At 33.2% G+C, this 7,332-nt stretch overlaps 1 long non-coding RNA gene across 1 annotated transcript; it reads right to left on the bottom strand.

Annotated features, from left to right (window-relative positions):
* Positions 1-1,080: 1,080 nt before the first annotated feature.
* LOC139789638 (uncharacterized) lies at positions 1,081-5,074 on the bottom strand. The gene is made up of 2 exons (XR_011723208.1): positions 4,962-5,074; positions 1,081-3,492 (listed from the first exon to the last, which is right to left on the bottom strand). It is a non-coding gene; the product is annotated as an uncharacterized lncRNA (long non-coding RNA).
* Between the last annotated feature and the right edge of the window lie 2,258 nt (positions 5,075-7,332).

Raw genomic sequence — 7,332 nt, forward strand, 5'->3', positions numbered from 1 at the left:
TCAACAAGATGGGATTAAAAATACTGTGGCCAAGAATACTGATAATACCAAAGTGAGTGGTAAGGCCAGCATGTCAGTAGGGAGAGCCATCTCAGGGACAGACCCGGACAGCCTGCAAGAGTAGCCTAGCAAGAACTGTGTGAAGTTTTACAATGGCAAATGCAAAGACCTGCACCTGGGAGGACTCAACCAAAGAGACCATGACAGGTTTGGATACATGTGGCTGGAGACCTCATCACAGTAATAAAAGGCAGCAACAAAAGTGTCCCTTCAGAAGGAATCACAAAAAGAGGACAAGGAGTTACCCTGGGAGAAGTTTCATCTTGATACAAGAACCACCTTTTTGCAGTGGACAACAACCAATCACTGGAACAATGTTGCCAGGGACATGGTAGAGTCCTCATCACTGCAGGCTTTCAAGATATGATTGGACAGAATGCTAGATATTCTCATCGAGGCTCCTTTCCTCACAGACTGGGCCAGAAGACCTTTTGAGGTCCCTTTCAGTTTGGGCTGGACTATGATAGTATTTTTATTATCTCTCTGTGGCAGGACATTAGGATTAAATATGCATTTGGCTCATTAATTAAAAAGCAGTGTTGGTACCTGAACATCCCTTAAAAGAAAACAAAAAAGCCAAAACAGGTTCTTAGTTGATCCCAGGCTGTATTGGGTGGCAAAAAGGAAACACTACTAACCAGTTTATAGTAGATACTACCTCTCACCACTTTTTTCACTTTAGCCATACTCTGCATTCCCTTTTTTAAATTCTCCACTTTTCAAACATGCAAAGGTAAAAATGGAAGGCTATCTTATTGAAGACATACAAATCCCCTGTTTAAAAAAAAAATTCAAATATAACAAAATATTTTGGCAACTTTTGCTCAATCCATTCTGGAAATACTCCACATTACACCATTTAAAATAACAAGAATTATTGCCAAAATTTTAGCTGTAGTATGTCACAATATAAGAATTTAATAGCATTCATGTAATTCTAAAGATATGTAAAGTGGCCTGGCAGCCTTTAATCTTCATCTTTTCTTTTTGTGGTCTATCCAGTAAATGGTATTTGAAGGCAAAGAATAGAGAAAATAAAATAAAAAAAAAAAAAAAAAAAAAAAAAAAAAAAAAAAAAAAAATAAAAAAAAAAAAAAAAAGGAGAAAGATATTTGGACATAGTAAGTGTTATGACTGCCAATTTATGCTTGTATTTTGCTGGTTTCTGTGGCTACTTGGTAGTCTTCCTAGATGAGAGTGCCAAATGAAAAACTAGAGTAGCAAGGCATCTGAAAGACTACCTCAAGATGGAGAGGATTTGAAAAGATGTAAACTACAGTGGCCAGAGAACTGAAGTGATCTCAAACTGAAGATTGACCACTCTACTATTAACTTTGACAAGTCCTGTCAACTTAAACAACATTGTTTAAGATTTGCAAGAAGAAATTGTCATATTAGGCCAATTTTTCTGTTTAACTACACATAATATATTTTTCCCTCATTTTTCAAGTACAAAGAATTTTAACTAGTTAACTGGCAGTGCTACTTCAAAGAATATTTTCTTACAGCATTTCCTATTACTATCAGTCCTTTTGAATGCAAACTTTATAGTCAACCGTGTGTGTTGCTTGGAATGCACAAAAAACCACAAAAAACATTGCTTTTTTTCAAGTGCATTTGTCTAAAATCTTATTTATCTGGACTCATTTTACTTCAGTTTTAGAATTCTGTTTTATTTTTACTTTTTGATGGAACCTTTGAAAACTTGCAATCAGAGCAGATGATATATCTTCATGAACAAAGGTTGATACCACATAGTTTAATATACTACCATTAATGTATCACAAATTTACAGAATTTTCAGAGTTGGAAGGGACATCTAGAGATCATGTAGTCCAACTCTCTCACTTAAGCAAGATCATCTAGAGGACAGGACTGCATCCAGGTAGGTTTTGAGTGTCTCCAGAGAAGGGGATTCTACAGCTCCCCTGGGAAGCCTGCCCAGTGCCTTTTACCCTCATAGTAAAAATTCTTTCTTTTGTTTATATGGAATTTCCAGTGTCCCAGCCTGTGTCTGGTGCCCCTCATCCTGTCACTGGAAATTACATCTGCGTTGCACCCATCCTTTAGATACCTGTAGACATTAGTAAGCTCTCTCCTCAGCCTTTTCTACTCCAGGCTCAAGGACCCCAGCTCTCTCAGCCTTTCCTCATAAGAGAGATGCTTCTATTCTGTTCTGGTCTCTCTCAGGCAGTTCTGCTTTTCTGATATTGCGTGTTGACTGTGATGTAAATAGTACTGGGTAGTGCGTGGGCTACAGATTTCATGCCTCTTCTGTAAGTGAAAGACTTCTCAGAAGTTCAGCAGTTCTGTGGTAAAAGTATAATTTTTAATCAGAAAGCTAGAAATCCATTTACTAATAACACGTTTTTAGTCTGTGTTAGCATTTCAGATATTCTTGGAAATAACTCGATTGTCTCTTATTTTTCATCTAAATCCTCTGTAGCTTTCTTCTATTATCTGTATAGTTCCAGAAGCCACTATTCACCTTAAGTTTTCTAATTTGTTTTCTTACGATCATAAGGAAAAATTATATGCTTGACAGATTTCTTTTATATCTAAAATGGTGTTTTCTAGTTCCTCACTTCATTTTTTTCGCACTGAATGATTTAAAAAAATGGGAGCATATTGCTAGAGTGACAAACATGTTCTGGGATAACATTTTTATATACTACCAACAATTTTAAATAAAAGCTTTTTAAGGCAATCTTTTAGTCTCCATGGAACAAGCACACTAGTAAAAGAGCAAATATGCTCTTCCATGAAGTAATACTACTCTATCATCAAGACATTTGCTGTCTAAAAAGAAAATAAGAAATTTTCAATTTGAAAGTCAATGGATAATTTTAAACATTTGATGCATGGCATCACTTTTAACCTCTATGGTGTTTTGTAATTCATCCAGTGTCAGTTATCAGATACACACACTGAAGTTTCTTTTTCATTAGATGACCTAATTAAGCAAGAGTGAAATAACTGGGAATTAGATCCATACTTAATAAACTGCTCTCAATTTGCCAGTGGGTAGATTCAATAATTATTTACTGCAAAATTTATGAATATACTAATAAAAATAAATGCTTATTCTAATTGCTTAAAGACAATTAATAAAATCTACTACTTTTGCTATTGGTATTTGCTCCAGTCTAATAATAACTGAAATTACTGTTTTACATTTTCATTTATGAAGCTTGTAATACTGGCACAGCATAGGCAAGTACTGTAATGTAATTTTGTATTGAACAGCATTTTATCATTTGGCAACCCTGTCAGTGTTGTCCACTGCACAGTGTGGATGGACATAAGCTTGACAGTGGCTCAGAGTAAGTGTGCTGGATCTCATTGTCTGGAACTCCAAGGATCCACAGGGGCCTCTTCACCACAAGTTGTTGACATTATCATCAATACAATGTGTAAAGAAACTACTGATTGCTGTAAAAAAGCAAAAGAAAAAACATCATGGAGAGTTACTGTTATTTAAAAGGTCTGCTCTGGGTATTCTTATCAGTGACCCAATGGAAGTGTAATGCATTGCTGTTTAAGCAGAATGTATAGATGAAATGTGCTTCCCTTAACAGAAATAAAAGATTTTCCACACATCTGCATCCTGAACAGTTTTGATATAAAAGTATAAGAGTTTTGCCATCTGGAAAAGTCATAGGTATTGAATGTAAGCAGATGAATGTGTCAAAAGCTATGTATTTTCTTGTAAATGAAACAATGAAAAGCAGTGAGCAACTCAAGAAAAAACCTGTAAGCTGGAATTCATTCCCAAGAATTCTAAGTTATGGAATGTGCCTTTTTAAATGCTGAGACACATTTCAAGTTAAAAAAAAAAACAAAAACATTAGCCATATATGATCTAGATGTTTACACTCCTGGGTCAATGTCATTAAAACTCTACTAATAAAAGGCTCAAATGTTTCCAGCATTCTACACTCTTAAGAATAAAATAACAAATCTTAGTTATTGGAAGATAAGCGTTGCTCAAAGGCTAACCTATTTTCAGTCAGAAAACACGTGTATGATCTGGTTTTTTGTTTTATATTTTATACATCCTTGTTTGAAAAATTTAATGAAAGAGAAACATAAGATGCAATCCTACATTATCAAATATATTAACCTAAAAAAGTCTGTGCTTTCACTTTCCACAAATATAAAAGGAAGAGCTGTTCTTAATAAAGAAAAACAACCTTAGGTATTTTCATATAATTTTAATCAGAAAAAAATTAATACTTGAGATCTTTATAATAAGCATTTTAGAAAAAAAATCTGAACAATTTGAAAATCGTCCGTTTCTGAACTTAATGTGAAAAAAATTGTTGCTGAGTTTATTGGTAGATTCCGCTTACTGACACATAAAGAAACAAAAAGGTCTCCCAATCAGGTTTCCTGTTGGACCTATGTATGCATTCACACATATTCTCTACTAAAGTAACACTGACCATAGCATATTGGGCTTTCTGTTCTTTTTTTCAGAGAACATACCAATACACTCTCAAAGAATATCCCCAAAAGTTTAAGAGTCTCTGACTTTAACTTTTAAATCCAAAAGTAAAATTTAAATCCAAAGTAAAATTTAAGTATTTCTTTCTAATGTTGCTTATGTTCCCCAAATAACACTAAAGTTCATCTAGTAATCGAAAATCACAAATAAAACTATGTAAAAACTACAGGGCATGAATGAAGTTGCCTGTCAATATGTTGGATTTTGGGGGTTTTTTCAGAACTGAAAAAAATGCTATATGAAGTAAGCAATATTTTTCTTCTTTAAGTTAGTGATCTGCATGTTCTTCAGGAACATATATGGAGCACATATGTAATGTATACCAAGCAAATATACATCCTGAGATACCCCATTTTAACCTGTACACCTATGCAGAAAAAAACCTAAAAACTACCAGTTTTCCATGTATAGCAATTGCCATGTTGCCTTGGTAGCACAGCACTGCCAAAGAGAACACAAACATCCAGTTAATGATTATTTGTACGTTGCTGATCAAGACTTAATGAGTCAGCCAGATAAACCTTCTTCAAAGTAGAGAATCAGCTGAGTAGAGATGATAGAAAGGACTTATTTGGGTTTCCACTCTGTTAAATATTCATCTTCTGTAAAAAGTAAGTATGGAAAACCAGATGTCTTTAGTTACATCTGATTTAGTGTGTAGAGGGGGAACGGATCAAGATTAAATAGCTGCATCTTTGAAACTAAAGAGAAGTAGAATATCCACTGGAAAACACAAGTCTATCTTACCATACCCCCAATACTAGGAAAATGTTCTTTCCAGATTTAAAGTTTTCTGATTTTGTGGGGTTTTTTGTTTTATTTTGTTTTGTTTTGTTTTTATGTTTGTTTTGCTTTGTTTTGTTTTGTTTTTAACAAAAGGTAGAATTGTTTCTATGTCATATTGGGTTAGCCTTGGCTTCAGAGCTAGTCACTTGTGCCCCCACACCGCTTTCCTCTGCTCATTTTTGTGTTCTGTAAAAGTAAAAATATAAAATACAGAACTTTGTTCATAGCAAAGGACTCAGATATGTTCTGTTGTGGTTTCTTTCCATTCGTGCCACACTCACGGCAGCCCCTTGCTGCCTCCCAGACAGCAGTGTTCCCCAACAAAACCTTGACATTTACACCAAATATAAATCCCTCTTTTTATCTTTTCTTCGAATTAGAACTTTTTTTTCTGTACATCAGATGCATGATATCAAAGTAATATGTATATATATTTAAATTACTGTTATTTTTTAAATATAGGAAAAAAAATACAAATTTCATCCTAAAGATAGTTTTAAATGTAAACCAGTATTGATCTGTTTACTATATTATTATTTAAATAATTTTTCACTAAAGCTATAGCTAAAGGTGGGTTGCCCTCAAAAACAATGGATTTTTATTTATATGAACAGATTAAATTAGCTGTCAGTTGGAAAAAAGATAATAGGAAATTCTGCCTTATTGTATGTAGTTTCAAAAAAGGAGGGATTATTTATTTTACTCTTTTGAGATGTACAAATTAAGATTTTCTAATAGTACTTAGAAAAATCATTAAATCATCTTTCTATATAATATAACCAGTAGAGCATTTCAGTGACTCTCTTTTTACTGTTTAAATTTTAATTCTGATTAATATTTACAGTCATTTCAGTCTTTAAATGAGTTTCCCTCCACACAGACCAGTTATGCATAATTGGTGTTAAAGCAGGAAAAGTAAAAATGCTAATGGTTGTTAATTTCATCTTTCAGTTTGTATGTATTTTATATAGACCAGTGAATAATCAGAGGAAACACACTAATCCTTGGTGAAGTTTGAAAGTATTTGTCAAATCTTCACTCTAGAACATATTTTTTCTTAGTCTTCCCTTATGTGAAAAGGAAAATAACACTTATATAAAATGTGTGTTGAAGTGTCTAAATTATGTAGACATAAAATGTATACAATTTAAAAAAATTTTTTAAGAAAGTGTGCGTAAAAAAATATTCAGAAGGATGTTTGAAAGTCAAGAACATAACACATCTTTTTATAAAAAATAACTGTGGATCTAGACTTTGCATCTCCTTCCTCACTTCCTCAATTGTCAAAAATAGAATTGTTATTATTATGCTACTAAAAGGACTCAATAGATTAATTTTTGTTAATGCCTTAACAAAGGGAGTATCATAAATCTTGTCTTTTGTGTACAGTTTCAGTAAAAACACAAAATGAAGCAGAAGGACATATTTAAATTGAAGACCATAAAATAAAAAACAGAAGCATGTTCTCTGAAAGCTGTAAACTCAGAATACTTTGTTACTTAAAGGAAAAGTCACAATTTTTAACTGACCACTGTTAACGGCTCAAATTAAGAAACATGGGAAAAAAACATATATGTATCTGTGTATGCATGCATTTATTTATTTCAAAATAAACTCTTCCTCCCCTCTTTCTCTTTTTGTCTTTTTTTCTCTTTGTCTGTTTTCCTTTCTCTTTTCCCTTTCCTTTCCCCCTTCCTTTTCCTTTTTCTTTTCCTTTCCCTTAAGGAAAGGAAAATATCTCTGCTTTTTCTGGAGGAATGCAGAGGGCTTATATGAGGTTTCATCACTCACACAAAATAACTAATGAAACCTATATTTCTAGAAATGTGTTTCTGAAGCTTAACCTTCAGCTTCTTAAGATAATGAGTTTTAGAAAATGAATTTTTCAGGAAAGTTCAAACTCAAAATACAAGCCTGCTTTGCTTTGTACACAGTTAAACTTAGCTTGTTCCCTGCTCAGTTATTCTGCACAAGTAGAT

This window comes from Heliangelus exortis, chromosome Z (assembly GCF_036169615.1).
Source record: "Heliangelus exortis chromosome Z, bHelExo1.hap1, whole genome shotgun sequence".
NCBI classification, from domain to species: domain Eukaryota; kingdom Metazoa; phylum Chordata; class Aves; order Apodiformes; family Trochilidae; genus Heliangelus; species Heliangelus exortis.